At 38.8% G+C, this 27,818-nt stretch overlaps 1 protein-coding gene across 2 annotated transcripts in view; it reads left to right on the forward strand.

Annotated features, from left to right (window-relative positions):
* The window catches only part of ZC3H12B (zinc finger CCCH-type containing 12B), a 468,310-nt gene that overhangs the window by 411,471 nt on the left and 29,021 nt on the right, over positions 1-27,818 (forward strand). The gene's annotated exons all lie outside the window — the stretch shown is intronic.

Below are 27,818 nucleotides of genomic sequence, written 5' to 3' on the forward strand. Positions count from 1 at the left end.
CCATCTTGTCCTAGACTTTGCTTGTTGGGTGTATTTTGATTATTGATTGAGTTTCATTACTAGTAATTGGTATCCTCAGATTTTGTATTTCTTCCTCTTTCAGTACTGGAAGATTTAATGTTTTTAGGAATGTTTTTCATTATGGTTTACACACAATATTAAATTAGTTTTAGATGCACAACATAGTGATATGACAATTTTATGCATTATGCTATGCTCACCATTGCTGTAGCTACTATCTGATACCATACAAAGCTATTACAATATCATTGACTATATTTCTTTTAAGTTTTTGTTTACATTCCAGTTAGTTCACATACAAGGTAATATTAGTTTCAGGTGTACAGTATAGTGATTTGACACTTCCATACAACACCCAGTGCTCATCACAACAAGTGCACTCCTTAATCGCCATCTCCTATTTAACCCATCCTCCAACCCACCTCCCCTCAAGTAACCATCACTTTGTTCTCTATAATTAATAGTATTTTTCTCAATTTGCATCTTTCACTTTTTTCCTACACTCATTTGCTTTGTTTCATAAATTACACATATAATGAAATCATAGGTATTTGCCTTTCTCTGACTTATTTCACTTAGCATAACACTCTCTAGCTCCATCCACATCATTGCAAATGCCAACATTTCATTCTTTTTTATGGTTGAGTAATATTCCGTCGCATGTCTGTGTGTATCACATCTTTTTTTTCTTTTTTTCTTAAATATAATTTATTGTCAGATTGGTTTCCATACAACAGCCAGTGCTCATCCCAACAGGTGCCCTCCTCAATGCCCATCACCCACTTTCCCCTCTCCCCCACCCCATTCAACCCTCAGTTTGTTCTCAGTATTTAAGAGTTTCTTATGGTTTGCCTCCCTCCCTCTCTGTAACTTTTTTTTTTATCCATTTATTAGTCAATGGACACTCAGATGTTTCCATAATTTGGCTATTACAGAAAATGCTACTATAAACATAAGGATGCATACATCCCTTTGAATGACTATTTTTGTATCCTTTCAATAAATATCTTGTAGTGCAATTACTCGATTGTAGGGTAGTTCAATTTTTAACTTTTTGAGGACTCTCCATACTGTGTTCCAGAGTAACTGATAATCCTCAATGGGGGAAAACTGATAGCTTTTCTTCTATGATCAGGAACAAGACAGGGATGTCCACTGTTACTAAATATACCACTGGAAGACCTAGCCATAGCAATCAGACAACAAAAGGAAATAGAAGGCATCCAAATTGACAAGGAAGAAGTAAAGCTTTCACTACTTGCACTATATAGAAAATCCGAAAGATTCCACCAAAAAAAAAAAAAAAACAGCTAGAAGTGATAAACAAATTCAGTAAATTCGCAGGATACAAAATTGATGTACAGAAATCTGTTGCATTTCTGTATACCAATAATTAAGAAGCATAAAGAGAAACCAAGGAGTCAATCCAATTTACAATTCTACTCCAAACCATAAGATACCTAGGAGTAAACCTAACCAAAGAGGTGAAAAACCTATATTCTGAAAATTATTCTGAAGACGGTCCATGCTCATGTATTGCAATAATAAATATTGTGAAAATTGTCTGTACTAGACAAAGCAATCTACACATTTAATGCAATCCTGGTCAACATACCAATGGCACAGAACTAGAACAAAGTATCCTAAAATTTCTTTGAACCACAAAAGACCCCAAATAACCAAAGCAAACTTGAAAAAGAAAAGCAAGCTGAAGGAATCACAATTTCAGACTTCAAGTTATATGCAATGCTGCAGTGATCAAAACAGTAGGGTTCTGGTACAAAAACAGACATATTAATCAATAGAACAGATCAGAAAACCCTAAAAGGAATTCACAACTATATGATCAGTTAATTTTGAGAATGCAAGAAGGAATATCCAGTGGGGGGCGGGGAACACTCTTTTCAACAAACAGTGTTTGGAAAACTGGATGATAACATGCAAAAGAATGAAACTACACTTTCTTATGCCAAACACAAAAATAAATTCAAACTGGATGAAAGATCTAAATGTGAGACTTGAAACCAATAAAATCCTAGAGAAGACAGGATTTTTTTTACATTTATTTATTTTGAGAGACAGCACACATAAGTGAGTGAGGGAGGGGTGAGAGAGAGGGAGAGAGAGAATCCCTTGCAGGTTCCATGCTGTCAGCACAAAGCCTGATGAAGGGCTAAATCCCATGAATCGTGAGATCCTGAACTGCACAAAAATCAACAGTCAGACACTTAACCCACTGGGCCACCCAAGTGCCCCAACAGTGAATTCTTTGACATAAGCTGTGGCAACTTCTTTATAGATATCTTCTGAAGCAAGGGAAACAAAAGCAAAAATAAACTATTGGGACTTTATGAAAATAAAAGTTTCTGCATATCAAAGGAACAGTCAACAAAATTAAAAGGCAACCTAAGGAATGGGAGAAGATATTTGAAAATGACATATCTGATAAAGTGTTAGTATTCAAAATACATAAGAATTTATAAAACTCAACACCAAAAATACATAAGAATTTATAAAACTCAACACCAAAAAAATGAATAATCTAATTTAAAAATTAGCAGAAGAAATGAAAAGACATTTTTCTAAGGAAGATATACAGGTGGCCACCAGACATATGAAAAGATGCTGAACATCACTCATCATCAGAGAAATACGAATGAAAATTACAATAAGGTATCATTTCACACCTGTCAGAATGGCTAAATTTAAGAACACAACAAATGTTGTCAAGATGTGGAGAAAGGGGAGCCCTCTTGCACTGCCAGTGGGAATGCAAACTAGTGAAGCCACTCTGGTCTGTATTTATTATAGTGTGCTTTTTATTCCCATGACTTATTCATTTTATAACTGGAAGCCTGTATCTCCTACTCTCCTACTCCCCCTAACACATGTTGCCCAGCACCCCACCTTATCCCATCTGGAAATAGTTGGTTTTCTGTATTTAAAGGTCTAATTCTTCCTTTTCTTTGCTTATTCATTTAATTGGTTTTTAGATTCCACATATGAATAAAATCATGTGGTATTTCTCTTTCCTTGTTTGACTTATTTCACTTACCCATCTATGTTGTCACAAATGGCATGAACTTAACCTTTTTTTAATAGTTTTATAATATTATCCATCATATATATGTATATCTATATGTCATTTTTATCCAATCATCTATCAATGGACATGAGTCGCTTCCATATCTTGACTATTGTAAGTGGTGCTGCAACAAACAAACATAGGAGTGTGTGTGTGTGTGTGTGTGTGTGTGTGTGTGTGTATATATATATATATAGGAATGTATATATAACAAACATAGGAGTGTGTATATATATATATATATACATATATATTCACAGTGGATATTTCAATTTACATTCCAACCAACAGTATACAAAGGTTCCTTTCTCTCCACATCCTTTCCAACGTTTGTTATCTCTTGTCTTTTTTATTCTAGCCATTTTGACAGGCATATGGTGATATCTTTTTGTGGTTTTGATTTGCCTTTCCCTGATTACTAATGATGTTGAGCATCTTTTCATGTGTCTATTGGCCATCTGTATGTCTTTTTTGGAAAAAATATCTACTTTGGTCCACAGTTCATTTTTAAAACTCAGATTGTTGGTTTATTTGCTGTCTAGATGTAAAAGTTCTTTATATAGCTTGGATATTAACCCCTTATTGAAAATATCATTTGCAAATATCGTCTCCAATTCACCAGGTTCCCTTTTTGTTTTTCGATCATTTCCAGGCTGTGAAGAAGTCTTTCATTTTGAAGTAATCCCAATAGTTTATTTTTGCTTTTATTCCCCTTGCCTGAAGAGGTATATCTAGAAAAATGTTGACAGATGATGTCTGAATAATTATTACCTGTGTTTTCTTCTAACATTTTTAGGTTTTAGGTCTTTAATCTCTTTTGAGTTTATTTTGTGTACAGTGTAAAAAACTGGTCCAATTTCATTCTTTTACATGTAGCTGTCCAGTTTTCCCAGTATCATTTATTGAAAAGACTATCTTTTCGGGAAGATGGCAGCGTAGGAGGAGGCTGGGCTCACCGCGCGTCCTGCTGATCACTTAGATTCCACCTACCCCTGCCTAAATAACCCAGAAAACCGCCAGAGGATTAGCAGAACGGAGTCGCCGGAGCCAAGTGCAGACGAGAGGCCCACGGAAGAGGGTAGGAAGGGCGGCGAAGTGGTGCATGCTCCACGGACTGGCGGGAGGGAGCCGGGGCGGAGGGGCGGCTCGCCGGCCAAGCAGAGCCCCGGAGTCTGGCTTGCAAAAGCGGAGGGGCCTGATGGACTGTGTTCCGACAGCAAGCGCGACTTAGCGTCTGGGAGGTCATAAGTTAACAGCTCTGCTCGGAAAGCGGGAAGGCTGGAGGACAAAGGGAGGGAGAGCTGCTGAGCCCCAGGAAGACAGAGCTCAGTTTGGTGGGGAACAAAGGCGCTCGCCAGCGCCATCTCCCCCGCCCATCCCCCAGCCAAAATCCCAAAGAGAACCAGTTCCTGCCAGGGAACATGCTCGCTCCGCGCAAACACCCAACTCTGTGCTTCTGCAGAGCCAAACCTCCGGCAGCGGATCTGACTCCCTCCCGCTGCCACAGGGCCCCTCCTGAAGTGGATCGCCTAAGGAGAAGCGAGCTAAGCCTGCCCCTCCTGCCCCCGTGCACCTTGCCTACCCACCCCAGCTAATACGCCAGATCCCCAGCATCACAAGCCTGGCAGTGTGCAAGTAGCCCAGACGGGCCACGCCACCCCACAGTGAATCCTGCCCCTAGGAGAGGGGAAGAGAAGGCACACACCAGTCTGACTGTGGCCCCAGTGGTGGGCTGGGGGCAGACATCAGGACTGACTGTGGCCCCGCCCACTAACTCCAGTTATACACCACAGCACAGGGAAGTGCCCTGCAGGTCCTCACCACGCCAGGGACTATCCAAAATGACCAAGCGGAAGAATTCCCCTCAGAAGAATCTCCAGGAAATAACAACAGCTAATGAGCTGATCAAAAAGGATTTAAATAATATAACAGAAAGTGAATTTAGAATAATAGTCATAAAATTAATCGCCGGGCTTGAAAACAGTATAGAGGACAGCAGAGAATCTCTTGCTACAGAGATCAAGGGACTAAGGAACAGTCACGAGGAGCTGAAAAATGCTTTAAATGAAATGCAAAACAAAATGGAAACCACCACGGCTCGGATTGAAGAGGCGGAGGAGAGAATAGGTGAACTAGAAGATAAAGTTATGGAAAAAGAGGAAGCTGAGAGAAAGAGAGATAAAAAAATCCAGGAGTGGGGTGCCTGTGTGGCGCAGTCGGTTAAGCGTCCGACTTCAGCCAGGTCACGATCTCGCGGTCCGTGAGTTTGAGCCCCGTGTCAGGCTCTGGGCTGATGGCTCAGAGCCTGGAACCTGTTTCCGATTCTGTGTCTCCCTCTCTCTCTGCCCCTCCCCCGTTCATGCTCTGTCTCTCTCTGTCCCAAAAAAAATAAATAAATAAATAAACGTTGAAAAAAAAAAATCCAGGAGTATGAGGGGAAAATTAGAGAACTAAGTGATACACTAAAAATAAATAATATACGCATAATTGGTATCCCAGAGGAGGAAGAGAGAGGGAAAGGTGCTGAAGGGGTACTTGAAGAAATAATAGCTGAGAACTTCCCTGAACTGGGGAAGTAAAAAGGCATTGAAATCCAAGAGGCACAGAGAACTCCCTTCAGGCGTATCTTGAATCGATCTTCTGCACGACATATCATAGTGAAACTGGCAAAATACAAGGATAAAGAGAAAATTCTGAAATCAGCAAGGGGTAAACGTGCCCTCACATAAAAAGGGAGACCTATAAGACTCGTGACTGATCTCTCTTTTGAAACTTGGCAGGCCAGAAAGAATTGGCACGAGATTGTCAGTGTGCTAGACAGAAAAAATATGCAGCCGAGAATCCTTTATCCAGCAAGTCTGTCATTTAGAATAGAAGGAGAGATAAAGGTCTTCCCAAACAAACAAAAACTGAAGGAATTTGTCACCACTAAACCAGCCCTACAAGAGATCCTAAGGGGGACCCTGTGAGACAAAGTACCAGAGACAACACTACAAGCATAAAACATACAGACATCACAATGAAACTAAACCCGTATCTTTCTATAATAACACTGAATGTAAATGGATTAAATGCGCCAACCAAAAGACATAGGGTATCAGAATGGATAAAAAAACAAGACCCATCTATTTGCTGTCTACAAGAGACTCATTTTAGACCTGAGGACACCTTTAGATTGAGAGTGAGGGGATGGAGAACTATTTATCATGCCACTGGAAGCCAAAAGAAAGCTGGAGAAGCCATACTTATATCAGGCAAACTAGACTTTAAATTAAAGGCTGTAGATTGAGGGGAGGGAAGATGGCGGCGTAGGAGGACGCTGGGCTCACTGCGCATCCTGCTGATCAATTAGATTCCACCTACACCTGCCTAAATAACCCAGAAAACCGCCAGAGGATTAGCAGAACGGAGTCGACGGAGCCAAGCACAGACGAGAGGCCCACGGAAGAGGGTAGGAAGGGCGGCGAGGCGGTGCATGCTCCACGGACTGGCGGGAGGGAGCCGGGGCGGAGGGGCAGCTCGCCGGCCAAGCAGAGCCCTGGAGTCTGGCTTGCAAAAGCGGAGGGGCCTGATGGACTGTGTTCCGACAGCAAGCGCGACTTAGCGTCTGGGAGGTCATAAGTTAACAGCTCTGCTCGGAAAGCGGGAAGGCTGGAGGACAAAGGGAGGGAGAGCTGCTGAGCCCCCGGACGACAGAGCTCAGTTTGGTGGGGAACAAAGGCGCTCGCCAGCGCCATCTCCCCCGCCCATCCCTCAGCCAAAATCCCAAAGAGAACCAGTTCCTGCCAGGGAACTTGCTCGCTCTGGGCAAACACCCAACTCTGTGCTTCTGCGGAGCCAAACCTCCGGCAGCGGATCTGACTCCCTCCCGCTGCCACAGGGCCCCTCCTGAAGTGGATCACCTAAGGAGAAGCGAGCTAAGCCTGCACCTCCTGCCCCTGTGCACCTTGCCTACCCACCCCAGCTAATACGCCAGATCCCCAGCATCACAAGCCTGGCAGTCCGCAAGTAGCCCAGACGGGCCACGCCACCCCACAGTGAATCCTGCCCCTAGGAGAGGGGAAGAGAAGGCACACACCAGTTTGACTGTGGCCCCAACGGTGGGCTGGGGGCAGACATCAGGTCGGAGTGTGGCCCCACCCAACAACTCCAGTTATACACCACAGCACAGGGGAAGTGCCCTGCAGGTCCTCACCACGCCAGGGACTATCCAAAATGACCAAGCGGAAGAATTCCCCTCAGAAGAATCTCCAGGAAATAACAACAGCTAATGAGCTGATCAAAAAGGATTTAAATAATATAACAGAAAGTGAACTTAGAATAATAGTCATAAAATTAATCGCTGGACTTGAAAACAGTATACAGGACAGCAGAGAATCCCTTGCTACAGAGATCAAGGGACTAAGGAACAGTCACGAGGAGCTGAAAAATGCTTTACATGAAATGTAAAACAAAATGGAAACCACCACAGCTCGGATTGAAGAGGCAGAGGAGAGAATAGGTGAACTAGAAGATAAAGTTATGGAAAAAGAGGAAGCTGAGAGAAAGAGAGATAAAAAAATCCAGGAGTATGAGGGGGGAAAATTAGAGAACTAAGTGATACACTAAAAAGAAATAACATACACATAATTGGTATCCCAGAGGAGGAAGAGAGAGGGAAAGGTGCTGAAGGGGTACTTGAAGAAATAATAGCTGAGAACTTCCCTGAACTGGGGAAGGAAAAAGGCATTGAAATCCAAGAGGCACAGAGAACTCCCTTCAGACGTAACTTGAATCGCTCTTCTGCACGACATATCATAGTGAAACTGGCAAAATACAAGGATAAAGAGAAAATTCTGAAAGCAGCAAGGGGTAAACGTGCCCTCACATATAAAGGGAGACCTGTAAAACTCGTGACTGATCTCTCTTTTGAAACTTGGCAGGCCAGAAAGAATTGGCACGAGATTTTCAGTGTGCTAGACAGAAAAAATATGCAGCCGAGAATCCTTTATCCAGCAAGTCTGTCATTTAGAATAGAAGGAGAGATAAAGGTCTTCCCAAACAAACAAAAACTGAAGGAATTTGTCACCACTAAACCAGCCCTACAAGAGATCCTAAGGGGGACCCTGTGAGACAAAATACCAGAGACATCACTACAAGCATAAAACATACAGGCATCACAATGACTCTAAACCCGTATCTTTCTATAATAACACTGAATGTAAATGGATTAAATGCGCCAACCAAAAGACATAGGGTATCAGAACGGATAAAAAAACAAGACCCATCTATTTGCTGTCTACAAGAGACTCATTTTAGACCTGAGGACACCTTTAGATTGAGAGTGAGGGGATGGAGAACTATTTATCATGCTACTGGAAGCCAAAAGAAAGCTGGAGTAGCCATACTTATATCATGACAAACTAGACTTTAAATTAAAGGCTGTAACAAGAGATGAAGAAGGACATTATATAATAGTTACAGGGTCTATCCATCAGGAAGAGCTAACAATTATAAATGTCTATGCGCCGAATACCGGAGCCCCCAAAAATGTAAAACAACTACTCATAAACATAAGCAACCTTATTGATAAGAATGTGGTAATTGCAGGGGACTTTAACACCCCACTTACAGAAATGGATAGATCATCTAGACACACGATCAATAAAGAAACAAGGGCCCTGAATGACACATTGGATCAGATGGACTTGACAGATCTATTTAGAACTCTGCATCCCAAAGCAACAGAATATACTTTCTTCTCGAGTGCACATGGAACATTCTCCAAGATAGATCATATACTGGGTCACAAAACAGCCCTCCATAAGTTTACCAGAATTGAAATTATACCATGCATACTTTCAGACCACAATGCTATGAAGCTTGAAATCAACCACAGAAAAAAGTCTGGAAAACCTCCAAAAGCATGGAGGTTAAAGAACACCCTACTAACGAATGAGTGGGTCAACCAGGCAATTAGAGAAGAAATAAAAAAATATATGGAAACAAACGAAAATGAAAATACAACAATCCAAACACTTTGGGACGCAGCGAAGGCAGTCCTGAGAGGAAAATACATTGCAATCCAGGCCTATCTCAAGAAACAAGAAAAATCCCAAATACAAAATCTAACAGCACACCTAAAGGAACTAGAAGCAGAACAGCAAAGGCAGCTAAACCCAGCAGAAGAAGAGAAATAATAAAGATCAGAGCAGAAATAAACAATATAGAGTCTAAAAAAACTGTAGAGCATATCAACGAAACCAAGAGTTGGTTTTTTGAAAAAATAAACAAAATTGACAAACCTCTAGCCAGGCTTCTCAAAAAGAAAAGGGAGAGGACCCAAATAGATAAAATCATGAATGAAAATGGAATTATTACAACCAATCCCTCAGAGATACAAACAATTATCAGGGAATACTATGAAAAATTATATGCCAACAAATTGGACAACCTGGAAGAAATGGACAAATTCCTGAACACCCACACTCTTCCAAAACTCAATCAGGAGGAAATAGAAAGCTTGAACAGACCCATAACCAGCGAAGAAATTGAATCGGTTATCAAAAATCTCCCAACAAATAAGAGTCCAGGACCAGATGGCGTCCCAGGGGAGTTCTACCAGACGTTTAAAGCAGAGATAATACCTATCCTTCTCAAGCTATTCCAGAAATTTAAAGGGAAGGAAAACTTCCAGACTCATTCTATGAAGCCAGTATTACTTTGATTCCTAAACCAGACAGAGACCCAGTAAAAAAAGAGAACTACCGGCCAATATCCCTGATGATTATGGATGCAAAAATTCTCAATAAGATACTAGCAAATCGAATTCAACGGCATATAAAAAGAATTATTCACCATGATCAAGTGGGATTCATTCCTGGGATGCAGGGCTGGTTCAACATTCGCAAATCAATCAACGTGATACATCACATTAACAAAAAAAAAGAGAAGAACCATATGATCCTGTCAATCGATGCAGAAAAGGCCTTTGACAAAATCCAGCACCCTTTCTTAATAAAAACCCTTGAGAAAGTCGGGATAGAAGGAACATACTTAAAGATCATAAAAGCCATTTATGAAAAGCCCACAGCTAACATCATCCTCAACGGGGAAAAACTGAGACCTTTTTCCCTGAGATCAGGAACACGACAGGGATGCCCACCCTCACCGCTGTTGTTTAACATAGTGCTGGAAGTTCTAGCATCAGCAATCAGACAACAAAAGGAAATCAAAGGCATCAAAATTGGCAAAGATGAAGTCAAGCTTTCGCTTTTTGCAGATGACATGATATTATACATGGAAAATCCGATAGACTCCACCAAAAGTCTGCTAGAACTGATCCATGAATTCAGCAAAGTTGCAGGATACAAAATCAATGTACAGAAATCAGTTGCATTCTTATACACTAACAATGAAGCAACAGAAAGACAAAAAAAGGAACTGATCCCATTCACAATTGCACCAAGAAGCATAAAATACCTAGGAATAAATCTAACCAAAGATGTAAAGGATCTGTATGCTGAAAACTATAGAAAGCTTATGAAGGTAATTGAAGAAGATTTAAAGAAATGGGAAGACATTCCCTGCTCATGGATTGGAAAAATAAATATTGTCAAAATGTCAATACTACCCAAAGCTATCTACACATTCAATGCAATCCCAATCAAAATTGCACCAGCGTTCTTCTCAAAACTAGAACAAGCAATCCTAAAATTCATATGGAACGACAAAAGGCCCCGAATAGCTAAAGGAATTTTGAAGAAGAAGACCAAAGCAGGAGGCATCACAATCCCAGACTTTAGCCTCTACTACAAAGCTGTCATCATCAAGACAGCATGGTATTGGCACAAAAACAGACACATAGACCAATGGAATAGAATCGAAACCCCAGAACTAGACCCACAAACGTATGGCCAACTCATCGTTGACAAAGCAGGAAAGAACATCCAATGGAAAAAAGACAGCCTCTTTAACAAATGGTGCTGGGAGAACTGGACAGCAACATGCAGAAGGTTGAAACTAGACCACTTTCTCACACCATTCACAAAAATAAACTCAAAATGGATAAAGGACCTGAATGTGAGACAGGAAACCATCAAAACCTTAGAGGAGAAAGCAGGAAAAGACCTCTCTGACCTCAGCCGTAGCAATCTCTTACTCGACACATCCCCAAAGGCAAGGGAATTAAAAGCAAACGTGAATTACTGGGACCTTATGAAGATGAAAAGCTTCTGCACAGCAAAGGAAACAACCAACAAAACTAAAAGGCAACCAACGGAATGGGAAAAGATATTTGCAAATGACATATGGGACAAAGGGCTAGTATCCAGAATCTATAAAGAGCTCACCAAACTCCACACCCAAAAAACAAATAACCCAGTGAAGAAATGGGCAGAAAACATGAATAGACACTTCTCTAAAGAAGACATCCGGATGGCCAACAGGCACATGAAAAGATGTTCAGCGTCGCTCCCTATCAGGGAAAAAGAAATCAAAACCACACTCAGGTATCACCTCACGCCAGTCAGAGTGGCCAAAATGAACGAATCAGGAGACTATAGATGCTGGAGAGGATGTGGAGAAACGGGAACCCTCTTGCACTGTTGGTGGGAATGCAAATTGGTGCAGCCGCTCTGGAAAGCAGTGTGGAGGTTCCTCAGAAAATTAAAAATAGACCTACCCTATGACCCAGCAATAGCACTGCTAGGAATTTATCCAAGGGATACAGGAGTACTGATGCATAGGGGCACTTGTACCCCAATGTTCATAGCAGCACTCTCAACAATAGCCAAAGTATGGAAAGAGCCTAAATGTCCATCAACTGATGAATGGATGAAGAAATTGTGGTTTATTATACACAATGGAATACTACGTGGCAATGAGAAAAAATGAAATATGGCCTTTTGTAGCAACGTGGATGGACCTGGAGAGTGTGATGCTAAGTGAAATAAGCCATACAGAGAAAGACAGATACCATATGGTTTCACTCTTATGTGGATCATGAGAGACTTGGCGGGAACCCATGGGGGAGGGGGAGGAAAAAAGAAAAAAAAGAAAAGAGGTTAGAGTGGGAGAGAGCCAAAGCATAAGAGACTGTTAAAAACTGAGAACAAACTGAGGGTTGATGGGGGGTGGGAGGGAGGAGAGGGTGGGTGATGGGTATTGAGGAGGGCACCTTTTGGGATGAGCACTGGGTGTTGTATGGAAACCAATTTGACAATAAATTTCATGTAAAAAAAAAAGACTATCTTTTCCCCATTGTATAGTCTTATCTCTTTTTCTCATAGATTATTTGACCATATAAGTGTGGGCTTATAAGTTTATTTATGGGCTCTTTATCTCTTCATAGATTTATGTGTCTCATTTTGTGCCAGTACTATACTGTTTTGATTACTAAAGCTTTGTGATATATCTTGAAATCTAAAGTTGTGATACCTCCAGCGTGTTTTGTTCTCAAAATTACTCTGGCTATTGAGGGCCTTTTTTGTTACCATAAAATTTTAATATTATTCTTCTAGTTTTCTGAAAAGTGTGGTTGGTATTTTGATAGGAATTGCATTGAATTCATAGGTTTCTTTGTGTATTGTGGATGTTTTAACAATATTCATTATTCCAATCCATAAACATGAAATGTCCTTCCATTTCCATGGAATGTCCTTCCATTACTTTATGTCATCTTCAATTTCTTTCATCAATGTTTCATAGTTTTCCGAGAATGGATCTTTTGCCCATTCTTACTTAAGCTTACTCCTAGGTTAGGCTTACTCCTAGGTACTTTATTGGTGCTATTGTCAATGGAGTTATTTGTAAAGTTTCTCTTTCTTCTACTTTGTTATTAGTGTATACAAACACTACCAATTTCTGTGTATTAATTTTGTATCCTGTAACTTTACTAATTCATTTAGTTCTTTAGTAGTTTTTTGGTGGAGTCTTAAAAATTTTCTACATATAGTACCATGTCAGCTGAAAATGGTGAAAGTTCAACATCTTTATCAATATTGAAGACTTTTACTTCTTTTCATTGTCTGATTGATGTGGCTAGGACTTCTAATACTATATTGAATAAAAGTGGCAAGAGTGGAAATCCTTGTCTTATTCCTGATCTTAGAGATAAAGCTCACAGTTTTTTTTTTGTTGTTTATCATTGAGTATGATATTAGCTGTGGGTTTCCTGTATATGGCATTTCTTATGTTGAGGTATGTTCTCTGTACACCACTTTGCTAAGAGTTTTTGTGATGAATGGATGTTGAATTTTGTCTGTTTCTTCTGCTCCCACTGATATGATTATATGATTTTTAACCTTAATTTTGTTTATGTTGTGTATCATGTTGACTGATTTGCATCTTCAGATTGAATCCCACTTGATGGTTGTGAATGATGTTTTTAATGTTTTATTGAATGTGGTTTGCTAATATTTTGGGGAGGTATTTTGCATCTATGTTCATCAGGAATATTAACCTATAGCTTTCTTTTTTGTGATATCTTTGTCTTGTTTTGGTATCAGGGTAATGCTGGCCTCATAGAATCTATTTGGAAGCTTTCCTTTCTCTTCTATTTTTGGAATAGTTTGAGAATAGATATTAACTGTTTTTCTTTTTTTTATGTTTGGTAGAATTCACCTGTAAATCGATCTGGTCCTGAACTTTTATATATATATATATATATATATATATATATATATATATACACATATATATATATATATATTACTGATTCAATTTTGTTACCAGTAATTGGTCTATTCAGATTTTTTCTTTCTTCCTTATTGAGTTTTGGAAGATTGTATTTTTCCATAAATGTATCTTTTTTAGCCAGATTGTACAATTTGTTGACATGTAATTTTTTGTAGCATTCTATTCTAATCCTTTTTTATATCTGTGATGTCAGTTGTTACTTCTCTCTCATTTCTGTTTTCATTTTGGGGGGTACTTTTTTTCTTGGTGAGTCTGGCAAAGGGTTAATCAATTTAGTTTGTTTTTTAAAAAAAGCTCTTGGATGCACTGCGTTTATTTTTTATTTTATTTTTTAATTACAAAAAGATATTAAATTTTATTTATTTATTTATTTTTAATATGAAATTTATTAAATAAATGCCCATCACCCACCTTTCCCTCCCTCCCACCCCCCACCAACCCTCAGATTTTTCTGTTTTTAAGAGTCTCTTATGGTTTGTCTCCCTCCCTCTCTAACTTTTTTTTCCTTCCCCTCCCCCATGGTCTTCTGTTAAGTTTCTCAATATCCATATAAGAGTGAAAACATATGGTATCTGTCTTTCTTTGTATGACTTATTTCACTGAGCATAACACTCTCCAGTTCCATCCACGTTGCTACAAAAGGCCATATTTCATTTTTCTCATTGTCAAGTAGTATTCCATTGTGTACATAGACCACATCTTCTTTATCCATTCATCAGTTGATGGACATTTAGGCTCTTTCCATAATTTGGCTATTGTTGAAAGTGCTGCTACAAACGTTGGGGTGCAAGTGCCCCTATGCATCAGCACTCCTGTATCCCTTGGGTAAATTCCTAGCAGTGCTATTGCTGGGTCATAGGGTAGATCTATTTTTTAATTTTTTGAGGAACCTCAACACTATTTTCCAGAGCGGTTGCAACAGTTTACATTCCCACCAACAGTGCAAGAGGGTTCCCGTTTCTCCACATCCTCGCCAGCATCTATAGTCTCCTGGTTTGTTCATTTTAGCCACTGTGTGAGGTGGTGTGAGGTGGTATCTGAGTGTGGTTTTGATTTGTATTTCCCTGATGAGGAACGAGGTTGAGCATCTTTTCATGTGCCTGTTGGCCCTCCGGATGTCTTCTTTAGCGAAGTGTCTATTCATGTCTTCTGCCCATGTCTTCACTGGATTATTTGTTGTTCGGGTGTGGAGATTGGTGAGTTCTTTATAGATTTTGGATACTAGCCCTTTGTCCGATATGTCATTTGCAAATATCTTTTCCCATTCTGTTGGTTGTCTTTTCGTTTTGTTGATTGTTTCCTTTGCAGTGCAGAAGCTTTTATCTTCATGAGGTCCCAATAGTTCATCTTTGCTTTTAATTCCCTTGCCTTTGGAGAATCATTTCCAGGCTGTGTCAAGTAAGAAATTGCTGCCGATGTGGTCAGAGAGGTTTTTTCCTGCTTTCTCCTCTAGGGTTTTGATGGTTTCCTGTTTCACATTCAGGTCCTTTATCCATTTTGAATATATTTTTGTGAATGGTGTAAGAAACTGGTCTAGTTTCATTCTTCTGCATGTTGCTGTCCGGTTCTCCCAGCACCATTTGTTAAAGAGACTGTCTTTTTATCCAATGGATACTCTTTCTTGTTTTGTCAAAGATTACTTAGTCATACATTTGTGGCTCCAATTCTGGATTCTCTATTCTGTTCCATAGATCTATGTGTCTGTTTCTGGGCCAGCACCATACTATCTCGATGACTAGAGCTTTGTGATGTAGCTTGAAGTCTGCAATCATTATGCTTCCAGCTTTGCTTTTTTTTCCCAGGATTGTTTTGACTATTTGGGGTCTTTTGTTATTTCATACAAAATTTAGGCTTATTTATTTTACCTCTGTGAAAATACTGGTGGTATTTTGATAGGGATTGTTCTAAATTTGTACATTACTTTGGGTAGTAAAACAATATTTGTTCTTCTAATTCGTGAGCATGGAACTTTTTTTCAATTTCTTTGTGTCCTCTTCAATTTGTTTCATAAGTGTTCTATTGTTTTCAGTGTACAGATCTTTTATCTCTTTGGTTAGGTTTATTCCTAGGTTAGGTGCCTTATGATTTTTGTGCAATTATAAGTGGGATCTATTCCTTGATTTCTCCTTCTGCTGCTTTATTATTGATGTATAAAGTGTAATCGATTTCTGTATGTTGATTTTATATCCTGTGTCTTTGCTAAATTCATGTATTTTAGGTTTTCTACATCGAAGATCATTTCATCTGCAAATAGTGAAATTTTCAATTCTTACTTGCTGATTTTGATGCCTTTTATTTCTTTTTGCTGTCCAATGGCAGAGGCTGACTTTCAGTTAAATGGTAATGAAAAGATTGGACATCCCTGTCTTGTTCCTGATCATAGAGGAAAAGATCTCAGTTTTTCCCCATCAAGGATGATATTAGCTGTGGGTGTTACCTATATGGCCTTTATGATGTGTGGTATATTCCACCTATCCTTACTTTTTTGACAGTTTTTATCAATAATGGATGCTGATGGGGCACCTGGGTGGCTCAGTAGGTTTAGCCTCCGACTTCAGCTCAGTTCATGATCTCATGGTCCGTGAGTTCAAGCCCTGTGTTGGGTGATATGCTGACAGCTTGGAGCCTGGAGCCTACTTCAGATTCTGTGTCTCCCTCCCTCTTTGCCCCTCCCCAACTTGCACTCTGTCTCTCTCAAAAATAAAAATTTAAAAATTTAAAAAAAAGAATTCGTGCTGTATTTTGTCAAATGCTTTTTCTGCATCTATTGAAGGATCACATAGTTCTTATACTTTCTTTTGTTGATGTGGTGTTCATGTTGATTGATTTACAAATACTGAACCACCCCTGAAGCCCAGGAATAAATCCTAATTGATCATGGTGAGTAATTCTATTAATGTACTGTTGGATTTGATTTGCTAGTAATTTGTTGAGAATATTTGCATCCATGTTCATCAAGGATATTGGCCTGTATTTCAACTTTTTAGTGAAATCTTTGAGTTTGGAATGTAGGTTATGCTGGCCTCATAGAATGAGTTTGGAAGTTTTTCTTCCATTCCTATTTTTGGAATAGTTTGAGAAGAATAGACATTAACTCTTCTTTAAATGTCTGGTAGAATTTCTCTGGAAAGCTATATGGCCCCGGACTTTTGTTTGCGGGAGGTTTTTTTATTACTGAATCTATTTCTTTGCTCATTATGGGTCTGTTCAAACTTTCTATTTCTTCCTTTTTCAGTTTTGGTTATTTGCATGTTTCCAGGAATGTATCCATTTCTTTCAGATTACCCAGTTTGTTGGCATATATTTTTTATAACATTCTCTTATGATTGTTTGTATTTCTATGGTGTTGGTTGTGGTTTCTACTCTTTCATTCATAATTTTAGTTAATTGTGTTCTTTCTTTTTTCTTTTTGATAAATATAACTAGGGGTTATCAATTTTGTTAATTCTTTTAAAGAACAAGCTCTTACTTTCATTGGTATGTTCTACTGTTTGTTTTTTAGTTTCTATATCATTTTCTTTCTGCTGTCATCTTTACTATTTCCATTATTTTGCTGGCTTTAGGCTTTTTTTCTGTTCCTTTTCTAGCTTCCTTGGTGTAGGGGTAGGTTGTTTATTTGAGACTTTTCTTGCTTTGTGAGATAGGCTTGTATTTTAATATGCTTCCCTCGTAGGACTGACTTTACTGTATTCCAAAGGTTTTGGATTGTTGTGTTCTCATTTTCACTTGATTCTATGTATTTTTTTTTAATTTCTTTGTAATTTTCTGGTTAAACAATTCATTCTTTAGTAAGATGTACTTTAATCTCTACATATTTGTGGTCTTTCTAAATATGTTCTAGTGGTTGACTTCAAGTTTTATACCGTTGTGTTTGAAAAAGATATTTGGTATGATCTCAATCTTTTTTATACCTGTTTAGGCCTGATATGTGACCCAGTATATGATTTATTATGGTGAATGTTCCATGTACTCTTGAAAAGAATATGTATTCTTTTTCAGGATGAAATTTTTTTTTAATGTTTACTTATTTTTGAGACAGAGAGAGACAGAACATGAACAGGGAGGGCCAGAGAGAGAGGGAGACACAGAATCCGAAACAGGCTCCAGGCTCTGAGCTGTCAGCAGAGAGCCCGACGCGGGGCTCGAACTCACGGACCGTGAGATCATGACCTGAGCCAAAGTCGGACGCTTAACCAACTGAGCCACCCAGGCGCCCCAAAGATGAAATGTTTTGAATATATCTGTTAAGTCTATCTGGTCCAGTGTGTCATTCAATGCCATTGTTTCCTGTTGATTTTCTGCTTAGATGATCTATCCATTGTTGAAAGTGGGGTATTAAAGTCCCCTACTATTATGATATTATTTTCTATGAGTCTCTTTATGTTTGTTATTAATTGAGTCATATATATGAGTGTTCCAAGTTCGGGGCATAAATATTTACACTTGTTAGATCTTTCTGATGGATAGGTCTCTTAATTATGATATAATGCCCTTCTTCATCTTTTGTTACAGTATTTGGTTTAAAATATATTTTGTGTGACATAAGTTTGGCTACTCCATCTTTCTTTTGACTTTCATTAGCATGATAGGTGGTTCTCAATGCCCTCACTTTCAATCTGCAGGTGGCTTGAGTTCTAAAATGAGTCTCTTGTAGTCAGCATATAGATGGCTCTTTTTTTTATCCATTCTGATATCCTATATCTTTGGATTGGAGTATTTAGTCCATTTAATTTCAGAATGATTATTGATATATACAAATTTGGTGCCATTGTGTTACCAGTTAGGTTAGTGTTTCTGGTGATCTTGGTTCCTTCCCAATCTTTGTTGCCTATGGTCTTTCTTTCCACTCAAAGGTCCCTTGTAATATTTCCTGCTGGGCTGGTTTATTGAGGATGAACTCCTTTAGTTTTTGTTTGTCTAAGAATCTCTTTATATCACCTTGTATCCTGAATGACAGCCTTGCTGGATAAAGTATTCTTGGGTGCATATTTTTCCCAATTCAGCATGTTGAATATATCTTACCACTTCCTTTTGGCTTGCCACGTTTCTGTGGATGGATCTTCTGTGAACCTGATTTGTCTTCCCTTGTAGACTAAGGACTTCTTTTGCTTGTTTCAGAATTCTTTTTTTTTTTTTTTGTCTGTGTATTTTGTGAGTTTGACTCCAATATACCTTGGTGTGTGTTAGTTTTTATTTAATTTAATGGGAGTTCTCTTTGCCTCTTGGATTTTGATTTCTGTGTACTTCCCCAGATTAAGGAAGTTTATAGCTATAATTTGTTCAAATTAATCTTCTGCTTCTTTTTCCCTCTCTTCTTCTTCTGAGACTCCTGTGATATAAATGTTATTGCATTTTAAGGAGTTCCCGAGTTCTCTAAGTCTACATTTGTGAACCAATACCTTTCTCTTCCTCTTCTTTTCAGCTTCTTTATTTTTCATAATTTTAATGTCTATATCACTGATTCATTCCTCTGCTTCATTGATCCTTGTTGACATTGCAGTCAGTCAGTTTTACATCTCAGTTATAGCATTTTTTTTTTTTTTAATTTTTGCCTGGCTAGTTGTTAGTTCTTTTATCTCTGCAGTAAGGGATAATGATTCTCTAATGTCTTCTATGCTTTTCTCAAGCTCAGGTAGTATCTTATGGTTGTTGTTTTAAATTCTGGTTCAGTTATCTTACTTATACCTGTTTTGATTAATTCCCTGGCAACTGATTTTTCCTGTTCTTTCTTTTGGGGTGAATTCCTCTGTCTTGTCATTTTGTCTAGGTCACTGTGTTTTGGGGTGATTGTTACAAAAGACTGTTATATTTCCACTCCTAAGTAATGTCTATATTATTAAGAGTTCTTATACTCTTTTGGGCCTGGTACTTCAGGAGGTGTTTTAGAATGTACACTGCTGTTTTATTTTGACTGCTTCTTCTCTCAGGTCATTCCTCTGCAGTGTCTGCTTGTTTTCAGTTGGAGGTCTTTGGACCTTGTCCACTGTGTGGTAAGTTCTAACTAGGCGTTTTTTGGTTGGTTTGTTAAAAGAAGAAAGACCTTATTTCCCCTAGAGCTGAAGTTTTGCAGCAATCTATGATCAGTAGACTTGGTACATGCAAGGGATTTGTGGCTTGTCTTCTGGGGAAGGGGCTTGCTGTGCTGATTCTCAGGAAGATTTGCTCTACTGGAGATACAGCTACAAGACACAAGACAGTGGAACTCGATGCAAGTAGCTCTAACTTCCACTGGGGAGTGCTGTGTTGATCACTGGTGTCTGTAAATGTTGATGGCCAGGAGGAGAAAATGACATCACTCCACTCTATCCTCCCTGGAGTGGAGATGGCATCAATCACTCTTCAGGAAGCCCTCACAGAAGAGTAAACAATCTTCTTTCTTTTGTCCCTGGCTTCTGTCATATCCCTGTCCTTACCTTGTCTGTGTCTAAGCTCTCTGTCTGCCAGGCACTCTGTAATCCTGTGCTTTATGTCAGGCATACAGTTGGGTTTCAAAACTCCAAATTTTAGGATCCCAGCACAGTGCAAACCTGCACTGATCCTCTGGGGAAGGGTCTTGCCACACTGTGGCCGGTGCCAGTTTGTCCCGGACAAGCCATCACACAACTGCACAGTGGTTTGGTGTTTATGACAAAGTATAGCAAAAAGCTGGAACCAAGGTTTTCTGCCTTCAGCAGGTGTCTCTGTTCCTATGCTAGTGAGCAGGGCAGCACATTGGCATCCACTTGCAATTTTGTCCCCAGAGAAGCCATGCCACCACTTCCAAATGCACTCCAAGAAGGGGAACTCTTTGTCCCATGTGACCCTGGGGATCCTCAGACCATGCTGTCTATTCCCAGGCCTCTGCCCTCCTTCCCTACAGGAACACCACTAAGCCCACCAGGCATGATCTCAGCAATGGTACAGACTTCTAAAACTTCAGATTTTGAGCTCCACTGCTTATAAAAACTTGTGGTAGTCTTCCCCTCTCCTTTTCCCATTCAATGGTTTTGTGGAAGCGTTTTTCTTTTTAATACCCTGTGCACTTCTCTCTCTCTCTTTCTCTCTCTCTCTCTCTGTCTCTCTCCCTCCTTTCTGTGAGCAGAGCTCCCTCCCATTTGCAGAACCTGCAATTCTTTTCTCCCCCAAATCATCTCTCTGCCGCTCCTACCTTCCACTATATGACTGTTTTTCTCCCCATAGATGTGCAGTTTGTTCTCTCAGTCCTCAGATTTATTTATTGTGTATTCAGAATGATTTGATATTTATCTAGCTGTGTTCAAGGGATGAGGCAAGCTTAGGGTCCTTGTACTCCTTAGTTATCTTCTAGATTAATGTCTAATAGGTCATTCAAAGACACTGTTTTCTTATTGTTTTTATACCTGGGTGATCGATCCATTGATGTAAGTGGGCTGCTGAAGTCCTTTACTGCTATTCTGTCTTAATTTCCATTAATCTTTGCTTTATGTATTTAGGCACTCCAGTGTATAGATACAATTGTTATATCCTTTTGTTGGATTGATGCCTTTTTCATTATGTATTACCTCTTTTGTCCCTTGTTACATTGTTTGTTTTAAAGTCTATATCAGCGGATTTTTCACCAGAATCTTTGTAGGCCAGAAGGAAGTAGCATGATACATTCTAAGTACTGAAAGGGAAAAACTCTGCAGCCAAGGATATCCTCTCCAGAAAGCCTATCATTTAAAATAGAAGAAGAGATAAAGAGTTTCTCAAACAAAAACTAAAGGAATTTGTGACCATTAAACCAGCCCTACAAAAAATGTTAGAGGGAACACTTTGAGTGGAAAGGAAAGACCATAAGTGAGCATATGAAAAGCAGGAATCACAAAAACAGTAAAAATAACTATTTGTGTAAAAATCAGTCAAGGGATTCACAAAATAAAAGAGTGTAAAATATGACACATATACCAAAAAACATGGGGGTGTGAAGAATTAAAGTAAAATGAAGTAAAAATAGTCTATTTTCTCCGATTTAGGTGTTGCTACTCCAGTTTTTTTTTTCTTCTTTCATTTGCATCGTAAATGTTTTCCATCCCTTCACTTTCAGTCTGTATGTGTCTTTAGCTGTGAGATGAGTGTCCTGTAGGCAGAATATATACTGGTCTTAGTTTTAAATTTTTAAAACATATTTTTCCACCCTATTTTTTCTTTTTAAAATACAAAACTGTGGCTTTAATGACATTAAAAAGCAGAAGCATCTATAGACACATTGCATAGACACTAGCTCACATATACACACACCACCTCATACACTCAAAGAATGTACAGAAAATCTGTATTAACATACAACAGTTTTGTAATATTTAGAAAAAAAAGGAAACGTTTTTTTCTCTTTGGCTAAAATAAACAGAGATATCACAAATACATGTAATAATTTCCAATATACTAAGCACTTAGTATATATTCTCTTATTCTCACAGAAAAAAAAGCTTTAAAGAAAATATTGTTATCCCACTTTTAAGTGAGAAACTGAGACAAATAAATCTTTAATGACTTGCCCCAATCAAACCCATAGCTATTTTATTTAAGTCACAAGAATACAGTCTCTCATTTGATTATGGCCCGTTTATTCCTGATTTCTTTCCTTTTTAAAATAGATATAGCTGCAAGTCTTTTTATCCTATCCTTTCATGTTTTTCAACCAGTTCTTTCCAGATCTACTCTAATACCTCTGCAATATACCATTGAGTCTCAGTAAATAATACATATTTATAAATACTTAAAATAGAGAAAAATAATTATTACTTATAATGTCATGATGCCTTCTAAATAAAGTATAAATACAAGAGGGAACTTTGCTAAACATTGGCTGCTGCCAAGACTACAAATAACAGGCTGTCAGCTAAAGGGTTGGAACTTTTTCCATTAATTCTTCAATATAAATTTTATTAAACTTCTTACATAAATTACAGTAAGTTAACATACAGTGTAATATTAGTTTCAGGTGTGCAGTTTAGTAATTCAATACTTACATAAAACACCCAGTGCTCATCACAACTGGAATCCTTAATTCCCATCACCTATTTAGCCCCCCACCAGCACCTCCCACCTGGTAACTATCAGATTATTCTCTATAGTTAAGAGTCTGTCTCTTGGTTTGCCTCTCTTTCTTTTTTTCCCCTCTGCTCATTTATTTTCTTTATTAAATTCCACATATTTGTAAAATCATATGGTATCTACTTTTCTTTGACTTACGGATTTTGCGTAGCCTAATACTCTCTAGTCCCATCCATGTCCTTGAAAATAGCAAGATTTCCATTCTTTTTTTATGGCATAATATATATATATATATATATATATATATATATATATATCTCACATCTTCTTTACTCATTCATTAGTCAATGGACACTTGGGCCACTTACATTATTTGGCAATTATAGACAATGCTACTATAAACATCTAGGTGCATGTATCCCTTTGAATTAGTAATTTTGTATTTTTTGGGTAAATAGTGCAAATGCTGGATTGTAGGTTAGTTCTATTTTAACTTTTTGAGGAACCTCCATATGTTTTACAGAGTGGCTGCACCAGTTTGCATTCCCACCAGCAGTTCAAGATGTTTCCCCTTTCCTCACATCATTTCCAATACCTGTTATTTCTTGTATGGTTGATTTTAGCCATTCTGACAGGTGTGAGGTGATACCTCATTGGAGTTTTGATTTGTATTGCCCTGATTATGTGTGATGTTGAACACGTTTTCAAGTGTCTGGTGGCAATATGTAGGTCTTCTTTGGAAAAATGTTTACTCATGTCTTCTGTGCATTTGTTAATCGGATTACTCATTTTTTGGGGGCATTGAGTTTTATAATTTATTTATAGATTTGGGACCCTAACCCTTTATCATATATGTCATTTTTAAATATCTTCTCCCATTCCATAGGTTGTCTTTTAATTTTGTTGATTGTTCCCTTCACTGCGCAGATTTTTATTTTGATGAAATCCCAATAGTTTATTTTTGCTTTTGTTTCTGTTGCTTCAAGAGACGTAGCTAGTAAGAAGTTTTTAGAGACTATGCCAAAGAGGTTACTGTCTGTGTTTTCCTCTAGGATTTTAATGGTTTTGTCTCTCACATTTAGGTTTATCATTCATTTTGAATTAATTTTGTGTATGGTGTAAGGAAGTGATCTAGTTTACTTTTTTTTTTTTTTTTTTTTTGCATTTTGCTGTCCAGTTTTCCCAACACCATTTGTTGAAAAGAAACGTTTTCCCATTGCATATTCTTTCCTGCTTTGTCCAAGATTACTTGACCATATAGTTGTGGGTTCATTTCTGAGTTTTGTATTCTGTTCTATTGACCTATGTGTCTATTTTTGTGCTGGTACCATACCGTTTTGATGACCAAAGCTTTGTAATATAACTTGACATCTGGAATTGTGATATCTCCAGCTTTGCTTTTCTTCTTCAAAGTTGTTTTGACTATTCGTGGTCTTTTATGGTTACATACAAATTTTACAATTGTTTGTTCTATCTCCGTGAAAAATATTGTTGGTATTTTGATAGGGATTGTGTTAAATGTGTAGATTGCTTTGGGTAGTATAGATATTTTAACAATATTTGTTCTTTTGGTCAATGAGCATGGAATGTTTTTACATTTCATCGTGCTGTCTTCAATTTCTTTCTTCAGTGTTTTATAGCTTTCAGACGTCAGGTCTTTCACGTCTTTGGTTATGTTTATTCCTAGTTATCTTCTTGTTTTTGTTGTAATTGTAAATGGGATTGATTCTTTGATTTCTTTCTGCTGCTTCATTATTGGTGTATAGAAATGCAAGAGATTTAAAATAAAAAGAAATGCAACAGATATATGTACATTGTGTATCCTGCAATTTTCCTGAATTTTTGTATCAGTTCTAGAAAGTTTTTAGTGGATTCTTTTGGGTCTTCCATGTAGAGTATTATATCATTTACAAATGGTGAAAGTCTTACTTCTTCCTTGCCAATTTAATTTTTTAATGTTTATTTATTTTTGAGAGAGAGAGAGTGAGAGACAAAGAGTGCCAGGGGGTGGGGGGACAGGGGCAGAGAGAGAGAGAGAGAGAGGGAGACACAGAATCCAAAGCAGGCTCCAGGCTCTGAGCTGTAAGCACACAGCCCAACGCGGGGCTCAAACTCATGAACTGTGAGATCATGACCTGAGCCAAAGTTGGATGCTTAACTGACTGAACCACTCAGGTGCCCCATCTTCCTTGCTGATTTAGGTGCCTCTTATTTCTTTTCATCATTTGATTGCTGTGGCTAGGACTTCCAGTATGATGTTAAGTAACAATGGTGACAGTAGACATCCCTGTCTTATTCCTTACCATAGAGGAAAATCTCTCTCTTTTCCCATTGAGGATGATAGTAGCTGTGTTTGTTTTTTTTTTTCATAGATGGGCTTTATGTTGAGGTATGTTCCCTCTAAATGTACTTTGTTGAAGGTTTTGTTTTTATCACATATGAATGTTGTGTTTTGTGAAATACTTTTACTGCATCTATTGAAATGATGTTTCCTTTCTTTTATTAATGTGTTATCTGGCATCAGGCATCTTCGTTATATTTGTTTCACTTAGATCTCTGGCTGTGGCCTTATCTTGTTCCTTCTTTTGGGATGAATTCCTATGCTTCACATTTTGTCGAAGTCTGCCTTCTGTGTGGTAGAAAAGCTAGTTATGCTTCCTGCTCTTGAGAGTAATTTCTTCATGAAAAAGAGATCATGTAGTGCCCAGGGTCTGACATTTCAGGGAGTGTCTCTGGGGTGTGCTGTATGCACTCTGCAGTTGATTTTTGGTTGCACTATTCCTTCAAGCCAGTTGTCTGCAGAGGTTCTCCTTGCCTGCAGTGGACAGTATTTGGTCCTTGAGCAGAATGTAGTGAGCTTTTACTAGGTGTGCTCTGGTCTGCTTCTTAAATGAGACCTAATATTACTTCCACCAGAATTGAAGCCCTACAGACTCTGTGGGCAGGGGTTTCTGATGGTCTTCTGGTGAAAGAACCTTCTGTGCTGGGAATAAGGCAAGCTTGACTGAGAAGAGTAGTCCCCTCAGAATGCAGAGGTGTGGAACTTGGGGTAAACAAGTTAGGAAGCTTATGTTGGCTCTTCACTGCTTCCCAAAGATGGCTCTGTGTTAAGCTGAGGGTTTGAGGGTGAGAAATGGCACCGGCCAGTTCTTTTGTCGCTGGGAGGTGTCTCTGTGAATGCTGCTTCACATGGAAGCACTTTGAGAAGAGCGAATAATGTCCCTGCTGTGCGCCCCAGTTTTTTTCAGATCACTTTTTCCATGTTGTCTGCCTTTTCAATAGGAGCAGCACAGTGCCCTCTAGGCTCTCTCTCAGCCAAGACTGATGACCTTTAAAACTCCAGGCTTTAGAGATGTGTCCTGGGCAGTGGTTTGTGCTAGTGTTATGTGGAGGAGCCTGCCAAGCTGGGACTGAGGGAAGCTTGACTGAGAAGGGCAGTCCCTCTAGAGCACAGGGGGTGAGGCTAGGTCTGAGCAAGTTAGGCAACCAGTGTTGGCACTGTGCTCTTTCCTCTACATGGCTGTGTTTATGCTGAGGGGTGGGGGAGGGAAATGGTGCTGGCTAGCTCCTTTGTTCCCAGAGAGGCTTCTCCTTGAATGCTGCCTCTAAAGGATGTGCTCCAAGATGATCCACAAATGTCCCTGCTGTGTGCCCCATTCTTCAGATTGCTGTTTCCATGCCACCTACCCCTGGTTGTTTTCCTTGCCTTCTTTCAAGGAGCAGCATGGTGTCCTCAGGGTTCTATCCCAGCCAAGCCCACCTTTAAAACTCCAGGCTTTAAGCACCACTGGTTGCAAAAACTCACAAAAATCAGCCCCTCTTATTTTCCCAGTCAACGTCTTTGGGGAAATGTTCTCCTTGTGCATTTCCTTGTGTGCTCCACTCTCTCTCACCTTTCTCTGCAACTACTGCTCCCTCCCCTCTGCAGCACCTGTGATACCTTTCTCCCCTAAACCCCATCTGCACTTCTTATCTTCTTTGATGTGGCCTTTTCTCTCCCTTTAGTTGTGGAGTTTGTTCTGTCAGTCTTCAGATTGATTACTGGGGTATTTATAAACGATGAGGCTCTTCCCTGGGTGGAAATTTTAGTATTACCATAAGGTGAAGGAAATTTTAGGTCATTCCAGAGGTCACTCCATTGTTCATCTGCACAGGCATGAGTCTGGTTTAGTTCAAATAGCCTGAGTGGTCTGGGCCCATGGGAGGTCTTGTCAGGTCAGTGGACAGCATCTGGAGGTGGTTTTGGGATTCATTTGCCTGAGTCAGGAGAAAAGCCAGAAAGAAGAGCTTAGGGTAAAACATAAAACAAAGGTTAGTGAGTACAAGTAGTTGGGCAGTAAGGACCAGATCTTGGGGTCTAGCTGGTGATACCTCTTGCCTCACTATGTCTTTTGATTGGAGTATTTAAACCATTTACATCTAACATAATTATTGATAAGTATATACTTATTGCAATTTTATTTGTTTTCTGGCTGTTTTTGTAGTTCTTTGCTGTTCATTTCTTCTGCTCTCTTTCTGTGTGGTAACTTTCTATAGTGTTATGTTTGGCTTCCTTTCTCTTTACTTTTTGTGTATCTATTATAGGTTTTGGATTTGTGCTTACCATGAAGTTCATATATAACATCTTAAGTATATAGTAGACTATATTAAGTTGATGGTCATTTCAGTTCAAACACATTCTAAAAAAAAACCACTTTCTTTCTTATCTTTTACTCCCTCCTCCATGTTGTATGTATATGCTTTTTAATGTATATACTTTATGTATATACATCTTTTTATTCATAATTTTCTTGTGTCTGATTATGGCCATTTATTCTCCATTTAAAGAAGTTCCTTTAATATTTCTTGTGAGGATTGGTTTAGTGATAATAAACTTCTTTATCTTATGTTTGTCTGGGAACTCTTTATCTCTCCTTGAAATCTGAATAAGCCTGCTGGGTACAATATTCTTGGTGTTAATTTTTTTTTTCTTTTCAGCACTGTTTCCATTTCCCTCTTTCACGTCACTGATCCGTTCTTCTGCACCCACTAATTGGGTGCT

The sequence above is a fragment of the Leopardus geoffroyi genome, chromosome X, assembly GCF_018350155.1.
Source record: "Leopardus geoffroyi isolate Oge1 chromosome X, O.geoffroyi_Oge1_pat1.0, whole genome shotgun sequence".
In the NCBI taxonomy this organism is placed as follows: Eukaryota; Metazoa; Chordata; class Mammalia; order Carnivora; family Felidae; genus Leopardus; species Leopardus geoffroyi.